We start from the raw sequence: 20861 nt of genomic DNA, 5'->3' as shown, positions 1-20861 counted from the left end.
AAATTTGGTTTATGAAGTTTGGAGATGAAAGTATCAACGTTTTTTTTAATCATTGGCTAAAGTGCAACAGATTCCGAACCTGAAATAATATACAATATTTTAATTTTTTTTTTATTTTACTACAACTTAGCCCTTTACTGTCGAATCTAAGTGATGATACAGTCTAAGATGGTAGCGGGCTAACCTTTTAGGGAGTATGGTAGTCATACCCCTAATCGGTTTCTACGCGACATCGCACCGGAACACTTAATCGCTTAGCGGCAAGCGGCACGCGCTTTGCTGATAGGGTGGTAACCAGCCACGGCCAAAGCCTCCCACCAGAAAAAAAAAATATTTTAATTAATTACTTATTGTATTTTATTTACTTTGTTTTAAATTTGAGTGTTTGTAATATTTTAATCTCTGAATTTTGTATATGAGCCGAAATAAAATGAGTTTATTTTATTTTATTTTATTTGTAAAGGATCGGTGATAGCCTTGTGGGTAAGGCTTCGGCTTTTCTTTTGTGGAGACTAAGTTCGAACCCCGGCACGCTCCACTTACTTTTCGGAGCTATATGCGTTAGTAGTTTAAGCAATTTAAATAAATAAATAAATCTAAATATACTACGACAATAGACACATCGCTATCTAGCCCCAAAGTAAGCGTAGCTTGTGTTATGGGTACTAAGATTGGTGGTTAATATTTTTTTATGAATTTATGTGTAAAAACACAAGTTCGGGTTCACAAGATTACAATGATATTATTATTGTAACGAAGAAAACACTGTGTAATGTGGTTGAAAACAGAAACAAAAAAAACTACTTTTAAGTTTATCTGTATACTATTAGTATTTGTGTATCTTTTTTGCGTCAGTCACATAACCGTGAGTCTTTATATCTACGTAGACAGTGGAAAAACAAAAGATATTTTATATCCATAAATATTGCAAAATTCAACTTATATGTAATGTATTCTTTGTTTTGTTTCTCATTTCTAAACCATTGCATAAAAATGTGCCACAGCGATGCGTGGCAGGGTACAAATAGTTATATATAAAAATATCCATCGGTCATCTTAGAACCAATGACACAAGCTATGCTTACTTTGGGGCTAGATGTCGATGTTTGTATTGTCGTAGTATATATAAAAAAAAATTACCTACTGGGAACACAAGATAGCTAGACGAAATCGGGATCAATATTTAACTGTGCCACGTTGTTTGTTTGCCTACAATATGTCGCGTCGGTTAAGCCAAGAACGTGAGGCTTGACTGATTGGTTAGCAGCATGTAAAGCATTAAGATTTCAATTCAAGGAAGCAGAAGTTCTCGTATATTATGTAGCGCAATTTCTTGTTAGCGCTATCTAGTAAAGAAGAGTCAAAATAAGAAGAAGAAGAAACACTTTATTGCACGTAGAACATACAGGAATAGAAACAGTAAGGAGTATACAGTACAAAATGTAGACATGCAAAGGCACCCTTATTGTTGCAATCTCTTACAGGCAACCTTTGTAGACTTACAGAAAGAGAATGGGATAGTGCCAAGAGTGTTGATACATAAATACCAAAATTTAAAGATACAAATACATATATAGTTTAAATAAATATACGTTATATATAAATTTAAAATATGCATAATATATAAATATAAAATATACATAATATATATAAATATATAACAAACATAATATATTTAAGTAGATTTTAACACACAATTTAAAAGAAAGAATATAAAGAATCTACTTCAAATTCCATCACTCAAAGAGTAGTCCTTCAGAGGACTCTTAAATATCGGAAGGGAACTACTTCCACGGATTTCAGCAGGCAGATTGTTCCAGAGCATAATTGCCTTAAACGTGAAATAATTACTGAGGAACTTCGTTTTACAAAATGGGAGTACCAGACGGTTACCAAGGCTGGATCGAAGGTTGGAATGAGAAGATGAGTCAGAAATAAAGCGAAAACGATCCCTTAAATAAGAGAGCCAAGATACAATATAGCTCAATAAACGTCAGTTTAAATTATAATTTGCTAGCTTGCATTAATATTTCGCTTTGATTTCATTGTTACTTTATTAAGTTAATTTATAATTTATTAGAGAGATATTTACATCACAACTCCTGCAATATGGGTATCAAACTTGACTATTAGAATGCAGCAGGTTTCTTTTCGATGTTTTCCTTTAATGTTTATTTATTCATTAATAAGACATATCAGAAATTAACTGTACCACCTTTATAGTACTATTACACTTATCAATTATATGTGTATAAATATTGAACTAAAAACAATTTAAAATGTTTATGTACATCATCATCGTATAGTTACGTGCGTTCTACGTTATTTAATATAACTTTCTATATTAAATAACGTAGAACGCACGTAACTCCGAAAAGATAGAAAATGCCTGAAGTTCCAACCACTAGGTTATCAAATTGCCACATTTTTGGTGGTGGTATTTGAGGTTCTTCTTATCATTTTTGGGTCCTTATCATCGTCATATGTTTATGGTCGGCCTTGAACTTGTTGCTAAGCTATAAGATTATATCATCATCTTAAAATCATCATCTTCATTATATCAACCCATTACCGGCCCACTACAGGGCACCGGTCTCCTCCCACAATGAGAAGGGGTTAAGGCCATAGTAAGGATTGGTGCACTCCACACACTTTTGAGAACATAATGTAGAACTCTTAGGCATGCAGGTACCCTCACGATGTTTCCCTCCATCGTTAAAGCAAGTGATATTTTAATCACTCAAAACGCTCATAACTTAGAAAAGTTAGAGGTGCGTGCGGGATTCGAACTCGGCCCCGAAAGTGAACTCGAGCTTCTATTCACTAGGCTATCACCGCTTCTCAATTTTGGGTAGGTCAACTTACTGTAAAACGTGAAGTGTCCCTTAGTACAGTTTTCCCTTTGACTTTCTGAGATAGTAATTCTAGTAGTTTACCACTATATTTATTAATTAATGTCGTCAGAAGCATTTCCAATATAGGAACTACTTTGATATAAATAATTACTTAGAACTGATATTTATTTTAAGGAGATTTTTATCAATAAAACCACGAGTTGCTTATACATTGTTCGTCTTTGTAGATAACATCCCTTCTTCCCTACTAATATTATAAATGTCAATGTAAGTTTGTTTGTTACTCTTTCTCATGAAACTTTGTACACATATCCGTGGAAGTGGATTGTTGTTATTGTTGAAGATTATTATTTTATTGTTTATTTACAGAAGCAGGCGCTACTTTGAGGAATTCCGTGATATATAATGAAAATTACACTAAATATTTTTTTTTTAGTAATATAGGATACTTTTTTCCCGACAATACTTTGGTTCCTTTGGGAGAGGGGATGAGTGTTTGAAGATTTTACACCATAGCTCCGACAAATTATAACGGATTTAAATAATTATTTTTGTACTATAGAGGTTAATTCTGCCTAAACTGTGGTTTTATAGAGGACAGAACTCCTCAGCTAAAAGCAGCAAACCCCTAATTTAAGGCTTAGCGATACTGAATACTTTAATTTTTTTTTAGAACTACAACTAAATTTAATACCACATCAATAAAACAAACGCAGCAAATTAATATTATAATTGCGAAAGTGTTTTTGTTTGTCCTTACTTTATGCGTTAGCTGAGCGGCCGATCGACTTGTTTTTAACACGCTTTTGTTAGCTTACTATGTATGTTTTTTGGCATAAAGTTAGTTAAAAGGACGGAGAGTAACATATGCTACTTTTTATCCCAGGGAAACAAAAGGTTCCCAATTTGTTAACGACCGAATAAACGCGGTCAAAGAACTTGGACAACTGAAGAAGAAGAAGAAAAAGAAGAAGAAGATACATTAAACATTATTACGCATATAACATACAATACACGAAAAGAAACAGTAAGGAGTTTACAGTAAACGATGTACAAATGCGAAGGCGGCCTAATTGCTGCCTGCAAGTGATTTATTGCAGCAACCAGGACTCACAGTAAGAGAACGAGATAGTGCCAGAGTGTTGTAATAAATGCATAACTACCAAAATACAAATTTTTATATACATACAAATACATAAGTACATAATTTAAACAAAAATACGTAATATATAAATATAATATATTTTTATAAATAACATATATGATTATATAATTTACATAATATAATTTATATAATATATATTAGTAGATTTTAATACATAATTAACAAACACTAATAAAGTAATAACTTCAAATGACATCACTCAATGAGAGATAGTAGTCCTTCAGGCTACTCTTAAATATAAAGTTGTTTAAATCGGGTAGTACTTCTGACCCCACTAACTTCAGACCAATATCAGTACTGCCCACTTTCAGTAAAATTTTTGAAAAACTTATTTTAAATCAGTTACTTGCCTATTTTCATAAGTATGATTTACTCCACGTTAAACAATTTGGTTTTACACGGGGTCGCTCAACTATCGACGCTGGTGTTGAGCTAATACATAATATATTTGAAGCTTGGGAGGAGTCACATGATGCACTTGGTGTGTTCTGTGATTTGTCTAAGGCGTTTGATTGTGTTGTACATGAAACGTTAGTCAGAAAACTACACCACTATGGAATTCAGGGTGTAGCTCTCGACTTGATTAGTTACTACTTGCGTGATAGGGTGCAAATGGTAGACGTTAATGGAAAGCGGTCTAATGGGTCATTTGTGAAAATTGGTGTTCCACAGGGTTCTATATTAGGACCTTTTCTATTCCTTATTTACATTAATGACCTGCCTTACCTTGTTAAGGACAATCACGGGATAGTATTGTTTGCTGATGATACATCACTTATGTTCAAAATTAAGAGACGTGAATTAGCTTTAGACGATGTAAACAACTATCTCGCTAAAGTAGTACAATGGTTTGAAGCTAATAATTTGGTTTTAAATGAAAATAAAACTAAGTGCATAAAATTCACATTACCAAATGTTAAACATGTAAAAACCACTATACTACTTAATAATGAGGAATTGAATCCGGTGGATACAACAGTATTTCTAGGAATAACGTTAGATGCTAAACTTCAATGGGGCCCTCATGTAAATAATTTATCGAACAGGCTTAGTTCTGCTGCCTATGCAGTAAAGAAGATACGCCACCTGACAGACATAGAAACTGCTAGGCTAGTCTATTTTAGTTACTTTCACAGCATTATGTCATATGGAATATTACTATGGGGTAATGCTGCTGATATTGGCACTATTTTCGTGCTGCAGAAGAAGGCTGTTCGTGCGATCTATAAAATGGGTCCGAGAGAGTCATTGAAAGATAAATTTAAAGATGTTAAAATAATGACACTCTATAGCCAATACATATTTGAAAATTTAATGTATGTTCACAAAAATATATCAAAATTTAAAAGAAAATGTGACTGCAATAATTTGAACGTTAGAAGCAAAAATAAACTTGCAGTGCAGTACACTAGACTACACAAAATAAGCAATTCATTTAAAGGAAATTGTATACAATTTTACAATAAATTACCGGTTGATATCTTGGGGATGTCACTAAAGAAGTTCAAAGTTTGTATTAAGCGAAAGCTTATAGAAAAGTCCTATTATAGTATAAAGGATTACGTAAACGATAAAAAAGCTTGGGTGTAAACAATTGCTCAAACCAGGTTGCTTCTTAAATATTTTCTAATGACAATGTGAGATGGTGATAACAAAAAGAACACCCGGCTAAGTTTGTTGTGGGCTTCTTCTTAGACCAGGGCGCGATTGGAACCCTCGTAGCTTTAGTTTTAAGTTTACGATTGTAGTTATCGCCATCACTACTCACTGCTATGTACACATTTTGTATATAATAACGCATCAAAAGTGCCATCTATGTGCCTATTTGAATAAAGATATATTTGACTTTGACTTTGACTTTGACTATAGTAATTACTTCTTTGGATTCCAGCAGGTAGATACAATGTTTCAAATATTACCAACGTCTAAAAGTAATATTTGAAACATTTATATTTTGTTTCCCCGTTACGTATTCAAACTGATAAGTGAACCGAACGTCGGGGCCATCATTACCCCAAATCAAATTACACCCCAAAAGCTCATCGGATGAAGACGTCAATTACCCGCCGAGAAAACTCGAAAGTTAGTGGGAAGTTCCTCCTCATTGTGGAGGGATAAACGATCCCATTTCGGGATAGAAATGAGGAGCGATCGGGGAAACGTTCAGGAATAAAATAAGTATTTGCGGTGGCCAAGGGTGAGGTCGTACTGGGGACTTTTAGTCAACAAAACTTTTTGCGCTTGTCTTTGCGGTCATTCCTGCATACTTTTCCTTAAAAAAATATTAATTGAGTAAGGATAGCCATAGAGTATTGGATAGAAGCAGGCGCTACTTTGAGGAATTCCGTGATATATTATGAAAATTACACTGAATTTTTTTTTTTTATTATAATTATTCATTGTATAGTCAACATTTCCTGAGGATGCTCTGGTTTCGGAGCGAAACGTGCGTAGAAAGTGCACTGTCGAAGATCTGTTTGGTGTGGAGTATACGGATTGAAGTAATTATAAATTACACCATACTGATTCTCATGCTGTTCGCGGAGTAGAGCAAATACAGCTTAATTTTCATAATATTTTTTTTATTTTATTTACCTTAGCAACAGGTTCAAGTCAGACAATATACATTTTGTCGCGCGACACGTCGCTAGTGTGCCGCGCGGTATTCGCGGCCGCTAAGTGGGTAGCCGAGATTTTCTCAAAGATATTCGGAACTGCTATTGAGGCTTTGTTCGGCTAGAGTTCGCAATCAGCACCGACAATGCCGGTTAGACAATGCCGCGCTCTTTAATGCTATTTCTTTTCATTTTTCTTCAACTATGAACTTCAGAAAGCTTTCATTCAATGTATGAAGTTCGGAACTTGCGGTTTTCATTTATAATGTCTAGTTACGTGAAGCTATTCAGGGTAACTTTTGGACGAATCATATTATTTTTTTTTTTTTTTACCCGTTTTTATAGTGATACTTGACAGACCCAGCAGATGGTCTACCTGATAGTATAAACAGAGCAATACTTTATAGGGCATGCAAGGAGCAAGACCTGCAATATACCGCCCTGTTTTCATAAATTTGAGGCGTGGGTATTAAGCCGCATGAGCCTGTAATCACAAAGGCAGCCTGCTTTTTTTTTTTATTCCACTACAAGTTAGCCCTTTACTGCAGTCTCAACTATAGTAAGATGGTAGCGGGCTACCCTGTTAGGGAATATGGTATACCCCTAATCGGTTTCTACGCGACCTCGCACCGAAACACTTTATCGCTTAGTGGCACGCCTTTGTTGGTAGTGTGGTAACTAACCACGGCCAAAGCCTACCACAAGACCTGACCAGCGAAAATTCAGAAATTATAAACTCCTAAATTGCCCGCGCGAGGTCTTTGATACGACCCTTTAGGACTCTTAATAAATAGACCCTTTTACCTCGTGTTTAGTTAAACATGTTCACTACAAGTACGAAGAGGCAGTTAACCTATTATACATAACTTTATTATATATACGAGAAATATCTAAGTCAAGAAAGAAGAAAAGGAAAGAAAGCTTTAGTGTTATAGAGAAACTTTTACCCACTAATCGGCATCGTATCGAAACGCTAAATAGTTTTGCGGTATGTGTTTGTCGGTTGGTAACTAGCCACATCTGAAGCCTCTGAACAGACCAGATCCGAGAAAATTCAAATTGCCCGCGCGATCTATCGCTTAAATTTAAAACGCACATAACTCCGAAAAGTATGATGTACGTGCTGGGGATCGAACTCAGTCCCGAAAGTGAAGCCAAAGCGTTAACTATCGGCACTTATAAAGCTATTAAGATTGAGAAACTATGATAAAGTAGCCAGCCTCTTTCTTATAGGTATCTATAAGACGCCACTGGAGTGCGGCAATGAAAAAATAATCTCTAGTCTTTACGCCTACGTTTTATTAGATCGTAAAACTTTATTATTTTTTGGATTTAACCTAAATACTGTTTTATTACGCTAAGTAGGTGATGTTAAACGTCTGCGACTCCGGCCGTGATCTGATCATCGTTATGGATAGTTCTCGTCAGACCGAAGTGTACCTACCGATTTGTGTCCTTTTCCGAGCTGATATTAACGTTGAAGATTACTTCCTTGATGTTGACCTGACTGGCTTAATGGTTTGGCAAGACATATTGGTGTGGTTATATTTTCTCTTGCTTTAACGGCGAAGAATCTGCATACCAGAGAGTTCTTCGTAATGTTCTCAAAGGCATGTGAAGTCTCCCAATCCGCACTTGGCCATCTTGATGTCCCACGATCGGAAGCACCGGTCTTCTGTCCCATCTTATTCTGACAGAAGACCGGTGCTTTGTAGTGAGTTGTTGATAATAATGTTAAAAAAATGTTTTTTTTAATTATGTAAGTGTTTGAATAAATTTAAGAATGAATGAATATACTTTTATTGCACACCACAAAAAGTACATAAAAAACAAAAGTATGACAAAACAACGTTTAAAATTATGCGGCCTTATCGTTACATAGCGATTTCTTCGACCAATGGCGGAGAAAACAAATGCAGAATATGGTGGTGCATATATTTATAAACTGAAAAAAAATGTCATTACTTTAATAAATATTTGTAAGTGAATCTAATAAATAGAAGTAATAAAAACCTTATTGTGTATTCCTTCTGTTTTGGAGTAAAAGGTGCTTAATATATAGCCTCGGAGTAAAAAATACCTAATTTTCATGACCTAAAGCGAAGTGGTGATAGCCCATTGGAAAGGATTTCAACTGCACCTTCGGGGGGCCGAGTTCGAGTCCCAGCACGCACATCTAACTTTTTTAAGTTATTTACGTTCTAAGCAATTAAGATATTACTTGCTTCAACGGTGAAGGAAAACATCATGATGAAACTTGAATGCCTGTGAGTTCTCCATAATGTTCTCAAAGGTGTGTAAAGTCCACCGATACGCACTGGGCCAGCTTCGTGTACTACGGCCTTAACCCCGTTAAAAAATATTTATTTATCTGGTACTAAAAACTAAAAATAAACGTTAAAAGCTAGTAAGTTAGCCGGAACCGTCGCACTCTGACTTCTGGGATGAAAGGTTCGATCGGGTGAATTCTTGTCTCTGTTAATTTAATAGTTATTATAGGTACGTAATAATAATTATTTTTGCAATTATTTTTAATTATTTTAATAGTGTAGAAGGTTTATCGTACTAATTTAGACAGCTGGTTGACGCACTGGGCAGCGAGCCTGCTTTCTGAGTCCAAGGCCGTGGGTTCGATTCCCACAAGTGGAAATTTTTTGTGTGATGAACATGGAAGTTTTTCAGTGTCTGGTGTTTATACATATTATAAGTATTTATGTGTATTACATTCATAAAAATATTTATCAGCTACCCATAACGCAAGCTTCGCTTACTTTGGGGCTAGGTGGCGATGTGTGTATTGTCGTACTATATTTATTTATTATGTATTAAAAAAACATTATAAACATTAAAGATGAAAGAAAAAGCAGTTATTTGTCTCATCACATACATTTAGCAAAAGTGAATATCTAATTAAATTATGCTGTATTAACTTATTTTCAAATAGTTTTCAAAATAGCATGCGGGTGTACATCAAACTGTTTGAGTAGACGGATTTTAATATTCATAATGTAATTTATTTGCACAAACATGTTGACAAACCAGGTGGTGACAAAGTAATAAAATGGTTTATAAATAAGCATATTTACATAGAGTGATGCAAAATATACAATAACAGTTAATACGAGAAATCAATATACAATCGACTTATAAAAAAGGAAGAGGTTCTCAATTGGATTGTTTTTTTTTGTTTGGTACGATATACCTTAGAGGTGTTCCAATTATTATGTGGTGAACATTTATAGAGGGCTCCTGGAGAAATCGAGGAAACTCTTCAAATATTACACCCGCGGTAAGAGGAGGGTTGGTGACCACTGTATTCTGATCTAGGGTTATTCAAGGGGCGGATAAACAAATTCCTTAAAAGCCGGCAACGCATCGGTGGCTCTTCTGGTGCTGCCGATGTTTATGGGCGGCGGTGATCATTAGGTGATCCACTTGCTCGTTTGCCCGCTATTAATATAAAGAAAAATCTGCCAATGTTGCCGACCATTCAAATATAAATGCCAGTCATACTTATTAAATTACTGCGTATGGACTAGCACCAAAATGGCACCGGTGATACAACGTCAAAAGCCGACTTGATAGTAGGATTTCACTGACGTTTCGTTTCGACGTTCTAACAAGTTTATGTAGTTTAATGTCAAAAAATGTCAAATTTCTGAACGACGTAATTGGGTGCACTATCAATGATTTCTTTATTTTTGATTTTTCTTCTAGCCTGGTCATGTGGGAGTCTTGGTTTATAGGTACTTACCTACCGCTAAAGACGTGTCGTCAACCGATTACAAATGCAAAGCAATTAAAAAATTAAATTTAATCAATATGGGATTCAAAGCGGCATGCTGTTACAATGCCGCTTTGAATCCCATATTGATTAAAATATAAAATTTCCATACCCCTTTTTTACGAGTAGTAGTGCTTTAAGTGACAAAGCTCATGGGGGGAAGTACTAGAATATTTCAATCTACAAAATAAAATTAAAAACACCCCAAAGAGTGAAGCCGAGGCCCATCAGATTTGATTTAAACAAATCGTTGACCACTTCACGGATTACGACTTTAGCGAATTTCGCGAAATCTTATCCATTCATTCATCACAGTTAAAGGTTACAGGCATTTAAATACTTTATACAGCGTCGTCCGGAGGCAGGAAAGAGGAAAGCAATTACTAAATTGGTTGAGCAAACGATTGAACGAACGGAATCCGGGATATTTATCAAAGCTTTTAAAAGATACGGCGCCGACTTACTTGATAGCTGGCCAAATAATGTAACAGTACGTTTGCAGTCAATCGAAACGATTTCGCTTTGTTGAGGGTTAACTCTCTGCATCCTAGAAGCATTTATGTTTGTCTGCGAGCAGGCAATCACAACACTCCTAAATGCACGCTGGAGATGGTTTAGATAAATGAATACACTTTTATTGCACACCCACCAACATAAGCGAAAAAAAAGAAATATAACAGAGTACAGCGAGTAAAAAAACAGTCTTATCGATACATACAGGCAACCAATGGCGAAGAAAAAAAGAAGGAAGTGCGATTACACATGAAATTGTAATAAATGAATAAATAAACACAAAATATACTTATAAATATAAATAAATAAATATATTATTCTTGATAGTATGGCTGTTAAGCTATTTATGCTAGTCACAATAAATAGTAGACAGTACCAGGAGAACTCTATAAAAATTTACGTAAGAAATTGACTTTGGAAATAATTGTTATGCCAACTTAAAAGCAATAATAATATTCTAGCTGCCACATTTTTAGGTAGGTGCTAGGTAAAATAAAAATAAAAAGTTGGTTATTGCATTTTGTAACTACGTTCGCTTTTATGATAGGTATAGCAAGGTATAAAAAAATACAAGCTAAATTATTTTTTACATTTTACTTGGCACTGACATAAAAAGTTTGTAGTTAATATTTTATTCCTTGTTTTTATTGAATACAAATCTTAGTAATTCCAGTTTTATTTTCTTGGACACTTGTGACATTTCCACGCCAAAATGGCGTCAATCATTTGTAGACAAAAACAAAGTGAAAGCAACGTCTCCAGTGGTTAGTTTATATTTTTTAGAACGACCCTTGTCATATTTTATTCCAAATCCATTATTGTCTACACGTTTTCTATTTTCCAAACATCCAAATCCTAAATGCCTAGTATTAGTTATATGATTAGATAAAGTTTTTATTCTACACTATTAAACGACAGGACAGAGTTAGAGGTAAGTGGTGTAGCTCTTGGTTTAGAGTATGGACGATACTGTAAACGGGTCATTGGCCAATATAATGGTAATAGATTCCAGTATCGAAGAGCAGTTCAGTAAACGAGGTAGACGGTGTTGCGTGTTTTAAATTCGCTAGGCGTTGGAAACAACTGGCTTTTTCTACCTTTTGTACCTAATTGGGAACTTGGAATTCATTTTAAACTTCCACCTTGTTACATAAAAATGTTAAAAATTCACTAATAATAAATTAAAGGCGAAAAGACGAATTCTGATGATGATATATTTTAGAAAATTTTGATTTCTTCATCACCATATCAACCCATTACCGGCCCACTTCAGGGCACAGGTCTCCTCCAACAATGACATCTCTTCCCACATGTAGCCCACGACGCTGGCCCATTGCGGATTGGTAGACACACCAATTGAGCCTTTGAGAACATTATGGAGAAATCTCAAGTATGCAGGTTACCTCACGATATTTTCCTTCACCGCAATTTTAAAGCAAGTGATATTTTAATTGCTTAAAACGCACATAACCTTTGAAAAGTTAGAGGTGCGTGCTGGGATTAGAACTTGCTCCCCCGAAATCGAAGTCGAAGTCCCACCCACTGGGCTGTATCACCACTTCAATTTTGATTTAGATTAGAAGACTTATCGTTAAACCCATTACCAACCAACTACGAGGCACGGGTCTCCTCTTAGAATGAGATTGGTTTAGGCCGTAGTCCACAAAACTGGTTAAGTTAAGATTGGTAGACATAACGCGCCTTTGGAGAATTCTCCATTAATTAGAACTCTCAGGCATGCAAGTTTCCTCACGATGTTTTCCTTCACCGTTATAACATTGCATTGCATTATTGCAAAATTTCAGCTCAATCCGTATAGTTGTTTGAGTTTTGCGTTGATATTTCAAACGTTCACCCATTCAGCCAGACAGTCAGTAAGTTAGTTTGTTAATCAAATCAAGTTGACGATCAGTTCTAGTGCAATGTTTATTCGAAAAATGGATGAAATTAGGGTCCCAAAAAGCAGAAATGGCGACTCAGAACCGTAATACGCTTATCCACCGATCGTTAAACCAATTACTGTGGTACCGTATGGGGATAGTAGATCAGAACACAGTTGTTACCGCCCCTTCACTTCCCGCGGATGTCGTACGAGGTGACTAAGGGAATATAACAAAATCTTGCGATATTGGACAGAAGCAGGCGTTACTTTGCGGAAATTCATGATATGTTATGAAAATTAAGCTTAATTTGCTATACTCCGCGAAAAGCAAGATATTCTGTATGGTGTGATTTATAATTTCTTCAATCCTTATACTCCACACCAAACTGATTTTCGGCACTGTACCCTCAAATCTTCTGCGATCACGAACCCGTCTGCCCAGCGTGCTGATTATCTGTAAACCCCTGCCGTTAAGAATAAAATAGAATAGAATATAATATAATTTTATTATTCATTGTTTACACATAGAAAGGCAGTTGACGAGGCCTAGAGAAGTATTCAAAACAGTATACCCACAGCCGGGCGGACAATTATATTATTAAATAAGTATAAAATTAAAAATTAAAAAAAAAACTATCTAAATATAACCACGATATAATAGTGACAAAATATATATACGTATAAGATTATTAATAATGAATAAAAAATTGAAACAATTAAAAAAAAAGAAAAAAATCATTAGAGGCAGATAAATTAAATCTAAACAGATCCAGAGAACAGTCTCCACGTCAACTGTCATCAAAAAATTCATTTAAAGGCTTTAGCAATCAACCAAGAGAGGCCTTTAGTCCATCAGTGGACTGTTATAAGCTATTGGTGGCACCCACCCAATATTAGGACGGAAGAAATTAAACGAGTCTGAGCCAACCGCCACCAGACCGTGGAAATAGAAACCAAAGAGTATCTAATAGTGGATGTCCATCCAGATAATGATATCATAACTAAACCACTCAGCTTATCCGAAACTGAACTTCAACTTTAAATTAATGCTTATCTGACCACGTTTCCAAACTAGAAGCAATATCTCAGCGTGAGTTAATAACTTTGTAGTATTAAGATTAGAACAGTTAAATTTAGATTAATATCTTACACTATTGAAGAGTTTGTCTGTTTGTTTACTTGTACGAAATGATCTCAGGGACTACTGGTCTGGGAAAATTCTATCAGTGTTGGATAACCCATTTATCGAGAAAGGCTATATTATCACGCTAAGACCAATAGGAGCATAACACCAATGAAGAATGTTTTAAAATTGGGGGTTTTACCCTTTTAAGAGCTTCAGTTAATGGTTAAAGTTTCGATAAAATCATGTTTGAGAAAGTTTAACCTTTAAAAGAACAAAAAAAAGTGTGGGATAACATGACGTATCTATCTTTTCAGGTTGACTTATATATATATATACTTTCAAACGACTGCTCGAACATAGAGCGTAATGTTATATAGGTTATGTATGTATTTTTATATATATGTATTGATCTGAGATTTTCTTTATTTCACTAATAGATGTGCCCGCGGCTACACCGACGTATATCTTAGTATCTCGCCTAGGAACCATTTATTTTGCGATGCGATGCGAGCTCTATCCGTGCCAAGATGCAGTTTCGGCTTCTGTATTGATTATAGACTGCCATTCAAAAAATACTTCAAAATCCTTTACAGTAATATTATTAGTATAGAAGATATCCGTACATAACAAATTTATTCTGTGAATCAGAGGCCGAAGGAACTGTAATTCGTTATCAGCTGATCAGTTAATCTGATCGGATCTACTTTTAACATACTCTTTTTATTCAACAGCTGCACATTGTATCGTACTAACGTTCAATATCTCACAAGATAGTATTAAAAATGTTAAATTCAAGCAAAAAAAACAACAGAAAAATACGTTCTTTTGTATGTGAGCCCAAGTTTTTTTTATCATAGCGGCAAAAGCAATGCATTTTGTGAAAATTGTAACTTTCCTCACAACACGGTTAATGAGACATACGGATGGACGAACAGACATGCAGTGGAGGTTTGATACAGGGTTCTGAATATAACAAAATCTTCTGCGATATTGGATAGAAGCAGGCGTTACTATGCATAAATCCATGATATGTTATGAAAATTAAGCTTAATTTGCTATACTCTGCGAAAAGCAAGATATTCTGTATGGTGTGATTTATAATTTCTTCAATCCTTATACTCCACACCAAACCGATCTTCGGCAATGTACCCTCAAATCTTCTGCGATCACGAACCCGTCTGCCCAGCGTGCTGATTATCTGTAAACCCCTGCCGTTAAGAATAGAATAGAATAGAATATAATTTTATTGTTCACTGTTTACACATAGAAAGGCAGTTGACAAGGCCTAGAGAAGTATTCAAAACAGTATACCCACAGCCTAGCAGCCAGCACAGTATAGCTCCACAGACATGCAGTGGAGGTTTGATACAGGGTTCTGTTAGCAACCTTCTGACTTGAAACACCTCACATAAGCCATCGGTAAATATTTTGTGGAACTCGACCCTTGTCATATTTTATTCCATATCCAATATTGTCCCCACGTTTTCTATTTTCCAAACGTCCAAATCCTAAATCGACGGCTTATGGCACTTCTCAGAAGAGGGTGACACGTTATAAATTTATTCCCTCCGAAATGCCTAGTATTAGGTATATGATAAGATAAAGTCCGGTAGTGACGGCCGATTGTCGCAGTTTGCAGCGACCCTGCTTTCTGAGTCCATGGCCGTGGGTTCGATTCCCACAACTGGATAATGTTTGTGTGATGAGCATGAATGTTTTTCAGTGCCTGGGTGTTTATATATATATTCTAAAGTATTTATGTATATTATTCATAAAAATATTCATCAGTCGTCTTAGTACCCATAACACAAGCTACGCTTACTTTGGGGCTAGGTGGCGATATGTGTATTGTCGTAGTATATTTATTTATTTATTAAAAAAAAAAAAGTTTTTATTCTACACAATTAAACGACAGGACATACATATTTGATAAACATAACCACAAGAAAAAAGATGACCTCTGTATTTTTGAACGAAGGTCTGACCCATGGTCTGGTTTAAAAATAAACAAACAAGAGCAACGCAAACAAACGCAATAAACTTTGAGAATATGTATGTATGTGACATGATTTCGCTTAAGCTCCGTATGAAAATGTAAACTGTAAAAACTAAGAAAAGTAGTGTTCAACGTAGAAAGTTCGCTTATGGTTGTGGATTATTAAGGCATTTTTTAATGTCGATGTCTAGTTTTATTTAAGGCAACCCTTCGAATGCTGTAAAAATTTGGAACGGGACTTCAATCAGGTTCGGATCAACCGATTGTGATTTAGGTCTACGCTTTCTTCTGTATTTTTTTTTCTTCTATATTATCATCAAGCAGCTCTTTAACCGATGCATCGAGTCATAGTAAAATATTTCATTATTTAAAGATGCACATAGCCATGACCCTTTGATGCGAAAACAAAAATATTACATAGAATTGAGAAGATGGCGATAACTAAGTTCATAAACCTCAAACTAAACCAACGAGTCTAGTGAGATGCCCACGACAAACTTAGCCGGGTGTTATTTTTGTTATCACCATCACACATTATCAATTAAAACTATCTAAGAAGCAACAAGGTAAGAGCAATAATTTAAACCAAGCTTTCTATCTTTAACGTAGTCCTTTACACTATAACAGTACTTTTCTATAAGATGACGTTTAATACAAACTTTGAACTTTTTAAGAGACATCTCCGAGATGTCAATTGGTAGTTTATTATAGAAGTTTATGCAATTTCCTTTAAATAAATTATGAATTTTATGTAACCTAGTATATTGCACTGTAAGTTTATTCTTACTTCTAATGTTTACATTATTGCAGTCACATTTTTTCTTAAATTTAGAAATGTTTTTATGAACGTACAGAATATAATAAAGTGATAACAACTAACCGAGAGGTATCTTTTCGCCCTCTGAGTCTGAGTCGCCGGTTTTTTTTCAAAATACCCATCAAACAATGTCTTGACCATTGCCTGTGCAAATCAAATATCTTTTTAATTGTTTATTCATTAAATAATTTTATTAGCATATTCTTTAAAATATCAACCGGTTTTTTTTTAGTTAAAATTGATGAACCAAGCAGATAACCCTGATGGTAAGTGGAAAACTGTTGCCTATAAACAGAGCAATGCTTAGAAGGTAATACAAGAAACACATCCTGCAAAGTGTTGTCCTGTGTCCATCAACGTAGATGTAAAGCCTCATGCGCCTGTGAAATTGATAAGTGTAGGTAAAACACTAATAAAAAAGATAAAAAAGCAATGTGTTATCTCTTGATTCAGACGTGTCTCATTGTAATATGGACCTTTGAAAAAGTAGATCGATACTGCAACGTTTCCTACTAGAGGACGCTACAGTCGCTATAAGATTGATGTAAAAGGCATACACTAATTTTGGCATCGACGGTAGTAGAGCCGTAGCTTAATTGGAAAAAGCGCTCAGGCCTCAGGCTTGCTAGAGAGTCGCAGGTTTAAAGCCTGGCGGTTATTTTTTATATGCATTTAAAAATTTATAAAATTGAGAATTCCTCCAAGTGTAGGTAAAAACACTAATGAAAAAAAAAAACAGGTCTACTACTACTTTTATAAAAAAAAGTTTTCAATGAATAACTTATTTTATGGTTTTTTATGTAATTAATTATAAGAAGTATTTTGAATGTAATGCATTGTAAATTTGAATTGTCTAATGCTAAAATTAGTGTGTCATTTTCTCTTAAATTTAAAAACATTTTTGTGAACATATTTTAAATTTATCTGTCAATGACTCTCTCGGACTCATATTATAGATCACACAAACAGACCTTTTCTACATTAGAAAAATACTGCCTATATCAGCAGCAACTAACTCAAGCCATTGAAAAATAACTAAAATACATTATTTTGTTGCACGTGTGGACACGTAGTAATATACACTTAAAAATAATGCAGGCCCGCCTAATCCGCTTCCAACTGCGCTGATACGTACGAGATCGAACGCGAGCGGTCAATCATCCCTGTTAATGCTCAAACGTCATAAGAAACCGCTTATATGGCCATCATCATCATCATTAATCCTTTACCGGTAATCTACAGGAAGAAGGTCTCCTCTCAGAAGGTCTCTTATTCCACGCTGAAGGCCTTAAACTAGGCGGGACAAATGCAGATTGGTTATTAATTAATTGTTATTGTTTTGTTCTAACAATAAGCAAACGCACAACTGCTTCAAACTAAAAAAAACTGAGCAGACCGATATTATAAATCTTTTTCTTGAAAATGTATTTAGTTATCAATTTATTAAATGTACATAAATTGAGACCCTTTTTGGAGGCCGCTGTTTTCAACAAGCTAGGCAGTTCTTTGTCTTTATAATTTTTTGGATATCCGCATTTATGACAAATACAAAAACAAATACTAAAAGGAGCCTTTTTTATAAAAGAACGGTAAAAAAAAATCTTTTGAAATATTAAAGTAGGATACTGCAGGATTACCGAAAATTGTGTCCAGCGTATTTCCTTTGCCATCCAGCGACACATTTCGGTTGAATAGTCATTTTTAAAATACTGGTATTAAAAATATAAAACGCTTTTTCGTGAGTGTGCTTTCTGTGGCTTTTCAGATGTACTATTGTTTATGGTCAACTTGTACTATGTAGATATAAATTTAAAATTATTTTATAATATATAATAATTTTAAATTTATGTATTATACTAGCTTTTGCACGCGGCTTAGCTCACGCTAAGTTCAATTTTGATATGGTAAATTTGAACTACAAAGGTTTAAAAAAAAGTCTCTCTAACAGAAGAATAAGAACGTAAATTACTTAAAAAATCAGAAAATTACGTAGTTTTCATCCCCTTTGATGCCTTTGGAGTTGGAATTTTTAACATTTGTGAAACACGTATCTCTTTATTTTTAATCGAAAACCTAAATTCAAAGTTCCATGGATATAACTTGAATAACAAATAGATAAATGAAGGATTTAAGACAAACTTTCTTCTCCCAATTAACCGTCTTAGGGTTGGAAATTTCAAAAATGCTTTCTTAGCAGATGCCTACGTTGTAATAGCTATCTGTGTGCAAAATTTCAGCGACAGTGCAACCGATCCGTCGAGTGATTAGAGCTATGCGTTGATAGATCAGTCAGTCACCTTTGCCTTTTATATATAAAAGAAGAAGAAGAAGATTATATTAAAATGCCCTGACTATCAATACGGTCTACATTATTCCATTAGTCCGTTTAATTCGGTGCAGATGTTGTGTTGACTTGTGGAATATATACAATCCGTCATTTTTGTGGGGGCGGCCTCTTAAACCGATTTTTAACTAACATAAGAGAATGCCTCTTAGTCTTACAAAATTCCGATATTTTTTTCATAATAAAAACATTCACGTTCATCACAAAACATTCTCCAGTTGTGGGAAATCTGAGTCCAAGACCGTGGGACTCAGAAATTAGGTGTGCGGGAATAATATACTTCAATCGCCTATATTTTGTAACCTTCAAGCTCAGCCAAACCAAGACCGAGAATATACGTTAAAAGCCAAAGATCGAATCACTTATAAGCGATTCGATCTTTTACCACGGTGCCCAGGGTGTCAAAAGCTAGTAGTAACATAAAAAAAGAATCCCAGTATATTTATGTAAAACCTAGATAAAATACTGTCTTAACTCCTAATCCGCGGAACGTCAAAATGTCCTCTCCTGAATCCCTTAGCGGATATCCGTCCTGTTTGCATATCCCGGCCCTCCGGGAAAAGCTTTTGATCGCTTTTATTGTTCTTTTATTGATAAAAATCTTATCACTGTATCCCCATTTGCAAAAAGCGTCTCTTTGTAAAACAATAATAACTTTTTGGTTGATATAAATGTTGTGAGATATATCTTTTTAACCGACGTTTAAAAAGCGTAGATTAACGTTAGTACAGCTTTGGTTGTGAACTATTGCTCTTTATTAATAATTTTAAATAACAATTTTTTTTTACAATACACACATTGCCATCTAGCCCCAAAACATGATGACTGATGAATATTTTTATGAATAATATACATAAATACTTATAATATACAGATATACACCCAGACACTAAAAAAAATTCATGTTCATCACACAAACATGTTCCAGTTGTGGGAATCGAACTCACGGCCATGGACTCAGAAAGAAGGGTCGCTGCCCACTGCGCCAGTCGGCCGTCAAGATAGAGATAACAAAAAGAGCACCCGGCAAGTATGTTTGGGACTTTTTTTAGACCGGAGCGCGTTTGAAACACTCGTGCCTCGGGCCTGCGTGATTAAAGATATTTTTTGACTTTTGACTTTACACCATTACGCTAATTTACTATATTCCTCGAAAAGCAGAAAAAATTGGCCTAGTAATGTATTTAAAATTTCTTCAATTTTTATACTCGACTCCAAATATATGTTCCGCAATGTACGCACGTTTCGCTCCGACACCGGACCATCTTCAGTCGTTGACTTTACAATAATTAATGGCAAGGCTTCTTACAAATGCTAAATGCTTGCGATTATTATTAATTGTTCAACTAAGCTTAACATTAATTGTATATCATGGAATTTTCCATTGTTACACCTGCTTCTATTTAACAAATTTCTTTACCAATTTTGGTTTATTTGTGAAAAAAATATTAGTGAGACTTGTTATTTGTTAAGGAAAGGGAAAGGGGTTGGTAGTGAAAATCTTTCGTTCCATTACTTTTTCTTGAGACCAATAATGAGATGAATTATACTAGATAAATTACAGAGCAAAAGTTGTTATATAAATACGCAGTGACAACCAAAACATCTGCTGTGTTCATATTTAAAGTCAAATGTGTTCCCGTATTGCAATGGTAACAGCAATCATAAGTAATTACGTGTAGTAGGTATACTCTGACACTTCAATTTGCAAAATGTAGCCTTTGTATACAGGACGCTCTGTGACTGTAGATCTTTAATTTCTTT

The sequence above is a fragment of the Pararge aegeria genome, chromosome 7, assembly GCF_905163445.1.
Source record: "Pararge aegeria chromosome 7, ilParAegt1.1, whole genome shotgun sequence".
Classification (NCBI taxonomy): Eukaryota; Metazoa; Arthropoda; class Insecta; order Lepidoptera; family Nymphalidae; genus Pararge; species Pararge aegeria.
The sequence above is the reverse complement of the archived record's forward strand: the minus strand, read 5'-3'. Positions refer to the sequence as shown.